This window comes from Periplaneta americana, chromosome 2 (genome assembly GCF_040183065.1).
Source record: "Periplaneta americana isolate PAMFEO1 chromosome 2, P.americana_PAMFEO1_priV1, whole genome shotgun sequence".
NCBI classification, from domain to species: domain Eukaryota; kingdom Metazoa; phylum Arthropoda; class Insecta; order Blattodea; family Blattidae; genus Periplaneta; species Periplaneta americana.
In genome coordinates this window covers 128533740-128547509 of record NC_091118.1, presented here as the reverse complement: position 1 = coordinate 128547509, position 13770 = coordinate 128533740, and the positions used below count along the sequence as shown (strand labels likewise).

General features: G+C 34.5%; 1 protein-coding gene and 1 non-coding gene across 2 annotated transcripts in view; both read right to left on the bottom strand.

Annotated features, from left to right (window-relative positions):
• LOC138694565 (uncharacterized) overlaps positions 1 to 13770 on the bottom strand; it is a 402311-nt gene that overhangs the window by 156640 nt on the left and 231901 nt on the right. The gene's annotated exons all lie outside the window — the stretch shown is intronic.
• Positions 383 to 455, bottom strand: TRNAV-UAC (transfer RNA valine (anticodon UAC)). The gene has a single exon. It is a non-coding gene; the product is annotated as a tRNA-Val (tRNA).

The window sequence follows — 13770 nt, the reverse complement described above, 5'->3', positions numbered from 1 at the left end:
ACCTCTCTCATTTTTCGGTATTACTAAAATAATGCTTTCGCCCGGGATCGAATCAGGGATCTTCTGCGTATAAAGCAGATTGATAACCACTACATCACGGGACCCATCTGCGTAAAAATATTCTCATTTGCAAGTAGTTGAAATGCTATTGTGTTTGCTGTCTGTAATCCAATGGAAAGAAATACCAATGAAAGCATATCTTACTTATATTGTATTTAACATCCGTAACAGATGTAAAAATACTACTAGCAAGCAATGTATGGAACCTATGAAAATAAATTTAAGTTCCTGTAACATGATCTATTTAATTTATAATACGATCGTATTGTCAGCAGGGGTTCGTGGTTCAACATCTCCCTCATTTTCTGACATTATAAAACAGTGATTCCGCTCGGGATCGAACCGGGGACCTTCTGCGTGTAAAGCAGATGTGATAACCACTACACCACGGAACCCGTTTAAGTGGGGATCGTCTCATTAGGAAGTAGTTAAAAATGCTATTGTGTTTGCTGCCTGTAATCCAATGGACAGAAACGCCAATGATGACATACTCCACAGATATTGTATTTAACATCCGTAAAAGATGTAAAAATAACTACTACCAACAAGCACTGCTCACTTAGGCTGATTATCTGGTTGGGTTTTTCCGAGGTTTTCCCCAATCGTAAGGCAAATATCAGGTAATCTATGGTGAATCATCGGCCTCATCTCGTCAAATATCATCTCACTATCACCAATTCCATCGACGTTAAATATCCTCGTAGTTGATACAGCGTCGTTAAATAACCAAGTAAATAAATAAATAAATAAATAAATAAATAAATAAATAAATAAATAAATAAATAAATAACAAGCACTGTATGCAATATATTGGGAATTAATTTCATTTTCGGTAAGAGGATCTATTTCATTTATAATCTTAATATATCAAATTGAATGTGGGTATGTATGTATGTATGTGGGTGTGTATGTTCCCTACACAAATCTACACTCTTTGACCGATATGTGCCAAAGTTTGCACATTTAACCTTCATAACCAGGAGAAGAACATAGGCTACATTAAAATTGTGCAAATGGAAGTTAAATTAATTAAAATTATAAAAAATAAAAATAAATAGATCAAATCTTCATGCATAATATTAAAATACAAAATCTTCTACAGTCAATTGTTTTTTATTATTGTCTGTTGTATTCAACATCGACTTTCACGAGGCCTTGGAAATTTTAACACGAAATTAAATTACATTGTTGTTACAGATCATGAAGGCTAAAACTAGATAATTCATGCAATAAGTATCTTTACGCATTCCAGGACCGTATTATGAATTCCTCGATGCAGTTTTGTAGATAGTGAGCAAACTGTTTTATGCAACTGAATTCTAGAATTCTTTGAAATTACAAGGATTGCTACCACATAATTTACTTAATATTGAATAACCAATAGTACTATTGCGAAATATTGACCCACCAAAATTATGCACGAATAAGAATTGGTGTGAAAAACTCATACGAAACGTAATAGAATTGATAATATTAACTGCAAAAATAAAAGGAAATGTTTTTATTCCACGTATTTCTAGGATACTCATTAAATTTTAACCAACTGCAATTTCAATGCCACTAGCATTTGTAATGGCCATATTAAAATGAAGCTCAAGGACAGTCGCTCAAAGTTGCAGACATTAACTAAAAAACTGCGTGTTTTGCACATCCTCAACTATATTTTATACAAAGAAGTGAAAAAAAAATTTACACATATCAATAATCAATTCAATGATACTTTTGTCATGTTACTAATGTAGTATGTGAATGTACATAATAATAATAATAATAATAATAATAATAATAATAATAATAATAATAATAATAATAATAATAACAGTTTTATTTTCCCTGGCAGAGTTAAGGCCATCAGGCCTTTTCTTCCACTCAACCAGGATCAAATCACATACAGAAAAAATACATACCGGTATACAAATATGAACTTAAAAATAATAATAAACATAATTAAGTAGAAAAGAGAGATTGAATACATATACACAATCAGTATTAACTTTGAAATAAGCCCACTGAAAATAACATTGTATTATTCTCAAAATATTGTTGTTCACGTTGCAAATTTAATATGTTAAGCGTTGTGGAAATAAAAATCTCTTAATTTCTAAAATACCGGTAGGCCTATACGTTTCTCAGAATATTAGTATTTATGTTAAAGAATGACTTATTGCGAGTTAATATTGTATCTGTATTCTGTGTGTAAAATTAGAATTAATATAATATGTTCTGAATTTATGAGATATAGTTTCAAGTTATATTAAAAAAAACTGGATATGATATAAGTGGGTGTACAGCGGTCAAGAGGTAAAAAAATCTTCCAATATAAATTAAATTATATATGTATAATATTGATTCGATGATGAAACTGATCAGAAAGAGGAGAAGGAATTATATTTTCGTTGGGTCTTACTTCATAGTTTGATTTTTCTATTACTTTATTTGTATTTCTGGCGGTGTGGAAAAGAAGGCCTAATGGCCTTAACTTCACCAGAATAAATAAATAAAATAAATAAATAAATAAAAATAAATAAATAAATAAATAAATAAATTTAAAACAACAGTTTAACGTCAGGCACATGATGAAATGTTTTCTTTTCGGTGGCTGATTTACAACTGTTTTAAATTGAGTTAACCCTGGCAGGCATTTGGCTGAGCTCATTAATTCATGTAAGTGACGTTAAGTAAAGATTCATCTTTATGGGCGAGGAAAGCTTAGTGAAGGCAATTCGTTTTGGTTGTGTATAGTTAGGTTTCCGAGATTTCCGAAAATTTAATAACCACTTTAATTAAAAATAGAAGCAGAAAGGAAAACCCGGGCAACGCCGGGTACTTTCAGCTAGTAACAATATATTTTCAGAAGAGGTTCGAAGTTCTCTCATTACCTGGCATTACTAAAAAATGATTCCTCCCGAGATCCTCCTGCGGGTAAAGCAGACGTGATAACCTTCACACCACGGAACCCATCTACGTAGCAGTCTTCTCATTTACAAGTAGTTAAAATCATATTGCAGCTGCTGCCTGTGACCCAATGGACAGAACCGCAAAGAAGGTGTTCCTTACCTATAACCTAATTAACATTTACTATTATCTCAGGAACAGGTCACAAACGAATACAGTGATATTAGAATTTTATATTTAACTCCAATTCCTGATTCATGTTTCAAAAGGATTTTACTTTGCCCCTTTCCATCGATGTATTTCATCTATTTAATTTCCCCAATTTAACCATTCCTGATTATTCAAAATGCGAACCGCTGGTCTTAATGAACATATAGTTCGTAAAGGCTATATTATTAGTCACTGATCTGCAAAATGCACGCACGAATTCAGAAAAGAATTAAATATAAGCAGTAAAGTGCAAACAGAAGGCTGACCAATTTCTTTAACACTCATCTAGTTATTTTTCTTAACGCTTTCGGAGAAGCAAGGAAAACTACAACATAAAAGGTTGACTCAATTCAATGAAAATTACGTTTGTCGTACTTCGTGTTCAGAAATTCAAATGATATGGTGCATAAATTGTTAAAGCATTAGAGTCTATATTACAGTACATATTATAATAAACCAAACAACAAGCTGCTTAGTTCCTGTGTGAAATGGTCAGGATGATCTCTTGGTAACCGCGCACTCTGAAGCTCATATTTCAAACTTGGTATTTAATAAATTTCACCCCTTTGTTACAATACAAATGAGAAAGATTTGTAACGGTATACTGCTGAATTTTAAGAATATATAAATTATATTTTTTTATTTTAAATGTTGTATGTAGTTACAGAGATTCCTGTCGCTCCTTCTAGAAAATCATTTCGGTGAGGAGTGCAATGCATTTGTCGTAGTGGTGGACTGAAACCATTTTGACTTCGTGAATAATTTAAACTAGAGCTTACATTAGACACTAGCGAACAATTCACTGATGGTCCGTATACCTGCTTTCTACTTCGAAAATCTGACATGTTCGCATTACAAGCCTGACTGACAGGAACGCTATTGGGTAAGAGGTCAGAATTGCGACATTTATGCATAATTAACTATCTTCAAAAGTAGTAGCTTCTTATACTGAAATTGACAATTTAGAATCTCGTAGAACTTGTAAATTTACAATTACCATTCTATTTCAGACCAATGAAGGTAACTGGGTCATATTTTAACGTGGTGGTTTAATTAAATATTGAATTATACATTTTATGTCTGTTAATAAGTTAGGTTAGGGTATATGTTATAATTTGTTTTGTATGTATCATTTGCATATTAATCTGTACGGTATGTTTTATGGAGAGTGGTTGGAGTTTCATTGTAGGCCTAGGTGCGGAAAGTGCAACCTATTACGTAAGACCTGCTTTGCTAAGCACGTACGGTCAAAAGACCCACTGGATTTAAGGGTAAATTCTGTAAGTGTAATACTTTTGTATGTATAACTATTGGATATCGATCCGGAGTTGCGCTCGGGCGCGGGTTCGATTCCCACTTGGGCTAATTACCTGGTTGGGTTTTTTCCGAGGTTTTCCCCAACCGTAAGGCGAATGTCAGAATATATGTGGCGAATCCTCGACCTCATCTCTCCAAATACCATCTCGCTATCACCACTCTTATCGACGCTAAATAACTTAGTAGTGGATACAGCGTCGTTAAACAACCAAATTACAAAAACTACTAAATCCACATCTATCTATATAACTAATGGTGGATACTCCACTACTGTTTGTCATTCACCATTTGATTAAAGTATTAAGTAACATATATAAGTAAATCAAAATACATAAAGAAAATAGAAATCCATTTAACTTTTTATCTGCTATTACAAGACTAAAACTCATATAGTGAGGCAAATAGCACTGAAAATAAATTAAATAAATTTCAATAACTAGTAGGTATAATAAGGAGAACTTTAATAAGGAAAGTACGACCAGACACGATAATAAAATTTTAGAAATCTTGACCATTCGAACACTGACAAGTGGACCAGAAATCTGGACTCTCAAATATCAACAGCTAGAGAGGATAGACGCTGCAAAAATGATATTATTACGATCTCTGGCAAGATATAATCTGCAGTAGAGGAGGCAAGACCTGCCTTGTGATGTTATGGAGAGGGAAGATAAGTTTCAGTGTGAGATGAACTTCCGTGTCAGTAGATTCGTATAATATTAACCATCATAAAAAACTCTCTTTTTGATAGCTCATTCTTTCCCTTCTCGCACAGTTCACATGCCAGGTTTCGTCTCCTCATCTATACTAGATCTTAAACGCAGTGAAGACATAAGTAAAGAACTTGATATCCAAAATATAACTGAAACAATCAAAGATTTCAGAGAAAGATGGTAAGAACATTTATTGCGTATGGAAAAACACAAACGATTTAGACGACTATACAATTACAGAGCGAAAGGAAAAATAAGAATTGGAAGACGAAGGAAACTGTAGTTTCTTGTACATGCTTGCGCAACTCATCCGAGTGAGGGGAACACCTTAAATCCCCCGCCAAATCCACGGCAGTGACGTAATGAAACATCTCGTTTTAATTTACCCTCACTCAAGTGAGTTGCGCAAGCGTGCTGTAGTCAGTAGTCGAAAGTAGAATATCCCCCTCTCGGCCTGCCCTCACTGTACTCATATTACGCCACTTCAACGTCATACTAATGTTATGGACGACAGTAATGAGAGACATTATGTCACCGCTCAGTGGCACGAATAACTTTCGCGCATCCGTGTTCTTGTTTTTCGATACGCTCACCGCATATTTAGAAATTTCCATTACTTGAGAATGTTGAATGTTTGAAACTCTAACAAAAATGGGAACGGGCCAAAGGACCCGATCTTTGAAGGATGATAATACTGGTGTTGCGGCCTTACTTCATGTTTTGTTGTTGAAATGTGAATTAACACACTGACGATTTTGATACTGTTTTGCTTTCAATATGTTATTGCCTTTCGTTATGTGAGTTTGGAGTCTTCCTCGTGGCTTCCATGAATAACTTCCCAACATTTATGTACTTCAACAATCTCTCCTACTTCGGGTAACTTTAATCGGCGCACGGAGAGATAATTATCCGCAATGACATCCACGAGATCATCTCTTCGCAATTCTAGGGACCACAGAGGTAGGCAGCCAATTTAATCTACTTGGCGATTAGCAGTGCTTGCTAAACTCTGCGGTTTTGTAGCGCGGCTCTCTCGCACAAATTAAGAAGCGTCTACTACTCAAGCCCAAAACAACCGCAGATTTGCATGAATTTAAGTAGGGACGAGACCGATGCATGCAATTACTTATTTATTCACGCACATAAACTAATTTGCTCATTAATCAATCCGCTCGTTAGTCTAATTGTTCATTAAAATTGTTTAAGTGTAATAATATATTGGTTATTTTTAATAACTTTTGAAATTAATTTATTCATTCGTTCTTTCACAATCTAGAAATTTTTCTATTCTACATCAGGGACTCATCACTCATCACTCTCTGGCTCGTTATACCAAAGACAAGACAAACACAGGCAATCAGTTCCTATCGGAGAAAAATAAATCTCTACTGTACTGATGCGAATGACTTTTAGTCTACTGTATTTAAATCCTCATTCAAATTAGTTATTTAATTCATTTGAATAATTTATTCCTACAACGTTCTTTATTATTAACCGATTCGCCCAATGATATATTAATTTATTACTTTTTTAATTATTTCATTTATTCATTCCATAATTATTTATAATAAATTTATTTGAAAATTATTTCGTGCACTCATTTGTACTTTCGATCATTCTTCCATTTTTATTACTAATTCATTTATTTACACATTCGTTTATATAACTTTCTATTTAGACATTCGTTAATATATTTTTACATTTGTTCACTCATCCATTTTTACAATGATCTATTAATTTAAACAATAGTTCATTCTTTTGTACACATGTACTTATCATTCGTCATTTATTAATTTATAAGATGCTTATTCATTTATTTGCATATTCATTAATACATTTGTGTATTAACTTCATTTGTGCACTCGTGTATTGATTAATAATTACACTACTCAACAAATTCGAACTTTTTTTTTCCATAACATTAATAAAATAGGCTGATCTTAACTAATTTGCATGCGCTGAACACGAATATGACAATGAAAAGTTCGTAACACGTCACGTTTTTGTGTTATAGATACTTACTTGATACATTGAAAAATCAGGATTTTTTACCTATTAAAAATTATTTTGTTCTCATTTTTTGTGTGAAAATTTCCAAAGGAAGCTTAGATATGATAAAACTGATACATCAATAACTGATCAGGTATTAAGACTTATAAAAGCCACTCTTCGTGCAATAAAATAGAGAAAGATAAAAAATATCTTCGTTTTTTCTCTTATGAGAACTGAAATCTTCCCTTTTTAAAAACTGGCAATAATTTCCCATCATCGCTGGATCCCATAGGTATTCCTTGATACCGTTGCTCCATTTTAGCAATGTCTTGGTGAAATCGCTGTCCCTGTTCATCACTTATAGTCCCCAAGTTCTCAGGAAAGATGTCCAAATGTGAATGTAAGAAGTGGATCTTCAGTTTCATATTGCATGCCATTTATTTTTTGTAGTTTGTTAGTAACGTCTCTATTAATTGGCGATAATTTTCTGCCTTGTGATTCCCTAAAAACCCTTTAATGCAATAGACTTCCATGCTGGTAATTTTTTCTCAAAAATGCTGTCCGTAAAAAGTTTTCTAATTTGTGGACCGACAAATATGCATTCTTTTAATTTAGCATCACTGAGTTTAGGAAGCAGAGTCTTTAAGTTTTGAAAGGCTTCTCCACTCTTATCTACAGCTTTTACAAAATTTTTCATTAGCCTTAGTTTTATATGCAGTGGAGGAAGAAGTACTTTTTCACGTTGAACTAGCCGAGGATATTTAATATTATGCTCACCAGGAATATAACCATAGGCCAGTTCTTCACCACACAATGTTGTGCTGTTGCTCGACTGTCCCACAAACAAAAAACAACATAACTTAGTAAACCCTCCTTGTAATTCAAGCAACAAAGCTATTATTTTCAAATTCCCACAAACTGCCCAGTGATGTTCATTATAATTTACTGCATTCAATATTAGTGATATGTTTTCATAAGTTTCTTTCATATCGATTGAATGAGCCACTGAAATGGAAGGGTTTATATTGCCATTGTACAAAAATACTGCATTTAGGCTTAGTTTTGATGAATCGATGAACTGTCTCCATTCTTCTGGATTATATTCAATATATAATTCGTCCATCAGTCCGTTCACATTTTTGCAGGAATAAACAGAATTTTCCATTGCAAAATAACTAGCCAGCTTATCATTTCATTTTCTGAACACTGAAATCTTGGTATCTTTTGCTAATAAGTTCCATTCTTGTAATCTAGAACCTAATAATTCAGCGTGTTGCTTGGAAAGACCTGAATCCCTAACTAGGTCATTAAGTTCTGCCTGTCGTATCAGATGTGGTGTTCTATGATGTTCGGGAATGTAGGTGGGATCAGCGGAAGTTGAAGGGTAGTCTGAGGATTCTGACAGTTCGTGTTCCTTGGAATGACATAATTTTCCCCACTGGGCGGAGGGAGAGGGATAGGAAGTTCAGGAGAATGTGACATGGGTGTTATGGCTGATGGGAAATTAGGATACACAATTTTATCTTTAGTTTTCCATGAAAATCCCTGTGGTTTGATAATGCAGACGTAACAATCTTCCAGAAGACTGGTGGGCTGTCGCCAAATCATTGGAACAGCAAAAGACACTTTGTTATTTTTCCCCCGCAACCACTCTATTAACTTCACGTAACATGTTACACAACACACGTGTGGTGCCCAATTTTTGTCTTGTTCACCCACTTTATACGAAATACAAGTAATATGACTTTTTTTTACATTTTCTGTTATTTATCGACGTTGTGATTTCAAAGTTAATTCCCACAAACATAGCAGAAACTATTTGGAAAATTTTTACAGGAACGACAATTGCTATCTATTTCACACTATTACGGAATAACTAGTACCGCTCACAACACTTCCACAATCAGAACTAATCGCTGAATTGTTCATTTCTTGTCTAATGATACAACAGCGACCGTATTTCCTCCTTTCCCTTAGTCAGTTATAGCCAGATGTGACCTACCCTCCGTGCAGCTGCATAATAAGGGTAATAAAACAATAAACCATCGCTAAGGGTAACACTCATTCAACCCACAAAAGTGAAAGTATGTTTCAAATGGTACCTTAAAAGAACTGAAATGCGATATAATTATGTAAAAGATCTACGTTAAAGAAAAACACCTCTTTCAAAGTGGCTAGATTTTGATACATTTTTATACGATTCGCTAACTAAAAAATATAAGTTTCTGAAAGAATGTGACGTGTAGGCACTTTTTCAATGCCATATTCGTAATCAGGACATACAAATTAAATAAAAATAGTTATTCTTGTCCATGTTATGAAAACCTTGTTAGTAGTGTTATTTTGCACATTCCTTCGTTTTTCATACCTTTGCATATACCCTAAGTAATTTTTCTACATATTCGCACATTCATTTGTACATTAACTTCAATTTGTACACTGGTTTATCCAGTCATTATTTTGCATATTCTTTCATTTATGCATTCATTTTAACATTTTATAACTCATTTATTTGCATAATAATTCATTCGTGTATTCATTCATTCATTCATTCATTCATTCATTTATTCATTCATTCATTCATTCCTCTGTAAATTCGTTTATTCTTTCATCAGCGATTCCTTCATTTAATAGTTAAATCACCGACTGGTTCATATATTAATTGTTCCATTCATTCGTTGAGTAATAGATTAGTTAATTTTTCATTCATACAGTCGTTCACTGATTATTTCATTAATTTGCTCATCCAATAATTTTATACCTATGCGTTAATTCAAACATTTATGTATTAAGTTATTACTTATTCTGTAATTAATCAGATTATTATAATTAATTAATTAATTAATTATTGCTTTCATTCACCCATTGATTATTTAATATCCAAATCAGATTAATTATTTAATTGTTTAAGCTAATTGAGTTAAAAATTGATACTCTAATATCCATGTACTTTTGTATCTTCTATTTGTATATAGACCCTATTATTACATGCTGTATACATTTTACCATTTATTAATGTTATTGTACTCAATGAACTTTCTGCCTAATGTAGCTCAAGTATGAATGAATGAATGAATGGATGAATGAATAAATGAATAAATAAATAAATAGACAGACAGACAGACAGACAGACAGACAGACAGACAGACAGACAGACAGACAGACAGACAGACAGATAGATAGATAGATAGATAGATAGATAGATAGATAGATAGATAGATAGATAGATAGATAGATAGATAGATAGATAGATAGATAGATAGAAATAAATAAATAAATAAATAAATAAAATAATACATACATTGGCTCGTTCGTTATTAGTTCATTCATCCCTAGAGTGTATTTTTATAATAATATATATTTTTTCAAATACATGTAGGCCTATATGAATTGTTGATAAGGAAAATACCATGTCAATTTGAACTACATCTAATATAATGCAGTAACATTTTTGTGTCAATGTAATACTAGAGGATGACCATTGTGACGGCACTGTTTTCCCTACCACTATTGTGTTGTAGGATTTTTCGCACCGAAAACTAGATAAAATATCGTTGAAAATAACTAGAATTTTCTGTAACAAAATTATTACCACATTTTCTTCCTTTCGTTTGCCACTCCTCCGTTATTTCTCAGTAATTATGAATTGTTTTAACAATGGTTCCGAAATGGGTAGAAACTACTGCATCACATTAACTTCATAATAAAATTTACCTCCATTTGAAATTACTCATCTGTTATCAGATTATTCTTTTTAGGAGCGTCAGTACTCAAAACAGAAGGAATGGTGACTGTACTGAAAGATTTTCGCTCGCGTCCTATCGAGATTCAGGTGAGATGTCTCGTTCCGGGAATGCCACTTCTAACGGAATGTTCACAATACACAATGAGTTAAGCTGTTAATTCCTTTGTTCTTTTACAATGGCAATATGATGCAAATAGGAATATTCCGGGAAATGTTCTACATCTTACGCTGCAATAAGAATCATGTCCACAACTGTGGAGTAGCGGTTAGCGCGTCTGGCCGCGAAACCAGGTGGCCCGGGTTCGATTCCCGGTCGGGGCAAGTTATCTGGTTGAGGTTTTTTCCGGGGTTTTCCCTCAACCCGATATGAGCAAATGCTGGGTAACTTTCGGTGTTGGACCTAGGACTCATTTAATCAGCATATCATTTAGACGCTAAATAACTTAAGATGTTGATAAAGCGTCTTAAAATAATGTACTAAAATATATAAAAAAAGAATCATTATTCATTTAACCAGCAATGCGCTCTGGTGATGTTTAATTGCAATTAGAAAATTAGAAACTGTCATAGAAGCTTTTACAGTCGTAAAAGTTTGCTACTTTTCATTCCGAATCTCAGCGCTGAGCAATCTGATGGCATCACAGTGTTCCGAATTTCAACGATGACGTCACTGATGCTCCACCGGTGTCGCTCCGGTTCCATCAGCTTGCAGAGGTGGTGGCAGTCTCCATCAACCGCCATCAGTGAATCTGGTTGGTTCTTGTATAGGACGGGAATTAGCAGGCGAATGGCATGGTGCACTGTTGTGTCATGGCGGTGTGTTCTGCTTTGGTTCTGCTGTATTGTTTATAATAAGCACAACGAAAAAACAATATGTTAATGGCTTATGAGTGAACATGTCAACGGACCAGTTATTACTACCATTTCTAGAAATAAATTGTTTATGCTCTCTTTTCTTTGAACGAGACGACAGTATGGAAATTTCGCAAAATCTTGCTAGCATAGCATAGACAACAACTTGTACAGCCGCCATGACAGCCATCGAACCTTCTAGCAGTTTTGTTCCTATTTCGCTGCAGCATGACGTCATTGTTGTCCACTGATCCGGTGAGATTCGTAATACGCTGACAGTAAACGAACATGTGGTAAAGACTTCTCTTAAGTCTTCATTGTGAGAGGTCAGTATGCAGCAAGAGTAGAATGCGAAAAGACTTATATAGACTGTCAAGAATTACAGGCATTGAAGTAAGCACTACAGAATTTACCACTTTAAAACACATTTTGACATGATTGAACACTAGAGAAATATCATATTCATATATTCAATTTCTTAAATTTGGGAAGGCCGAGACGTAGATGTTAACTTGATACGAAAATACAGTAAAATGAGTATCAAATGAATTAAAATGAAGTACTCAAGTGAACGCCGTCACTGACATGCTGAGTGGCAAAATGTAATGTTTTCGGAAGATTCCGACTTAAACTTGTCCTACAATGATGGCCGCATACGTGTTAGACGCTACCATGGTGAACACAATCTGAGAGTCTGCATTGTTGAACGGTATAACGGACAAACGCCTAGTGTGATGGTTTGGATACAATATGTGATCTCGCCTCCTACATATTCAAGGCAATCTGAACAGCAACCGCTGCATTAGGGAGATTTAGAGCCGAGATACTACCCCTTTCAGGCAACTCCACATACCATATTTGAGTAGGACAATGCCCGGGCACATATGGCGAGGATTGTGCAAGCCTTCTTCGAAGAACGACGGGTATCTTTACTTCTCTGGCCTGCATGTTCGCCAGATATGTCGCCCATCGAACATGTCTGGGATATGGTTGGTCGACTTGTTCGTCATGGTCCTCCAGCACCCACTCTTGACGCTTTGTGGATTCGCATACAAACTGCGTGGAGGGAGATTCCCCAGGAACATATCTTTGATTCCATGTCACGACGCCTAGAGCTCTGATTGCAGCGCATGGAGGCTTCACACCATAGTGAAATCTCACGGTCACAGATCATGTACAATTCTGTTATTCTAATCATTTGTGTATTGCCATGTACTTAATCTGTGGTATAAATTTCATTTCAGTCACATGTATCGTTTGTATCGTTCTCGGTGTTGCAATTACCACAAACATTAGTGTGTATGTATATACATATATGTACATACGTACCCGCACGGAACTACAATGGCTATTGACAGAAGCAATGGAAGGATAAAGAAATATAAATAGGTTTTTTTTTTAAACAATGACTGACAATCTACACTCATAACTTAGAAATAACTTTTCAAATCATAAAAATTGGTACAGGTATAAGTAAAATATCGTGTTTCCAGATCACTCCCTCTTCTGTAAGACACGTTACCGACACATGCATTACATCCGATGTGTCCAGACAGTGACCTAGTTTCATCATGTCACTGAAATGTATTTCCAGATGGTGTTAGCCATCGCTTTCTGGCGCAAAGCACGAAGCACTGAGAACACCGTATTACCGGTTCAGGAATTATTTATGCTCTTTGGTTGGCGGGGATTTGAAGCTTACCTCGTGCTGCCAGCTCATAAACTACTGCAAGACGCAGGCGAGTCATGTTATCACAGACAGCATTGTTTCCATTTTAAAAATCCAGACAAAATTAATGAGTCCGAAAGACGTTCTTGACGATTTTAAACGCGTAGTTATTTTACTCATAATGCAGTAACATATACGTTTCCAATTATAATTAAATTTTCGAGAAAATAATACAAAATAGAACTTGCTGCGGTAACTTCTGGTGAGACCGTCCAAAATCGTTAAGTCGCAACTCTATTTGAAAACCTTATAGGTAC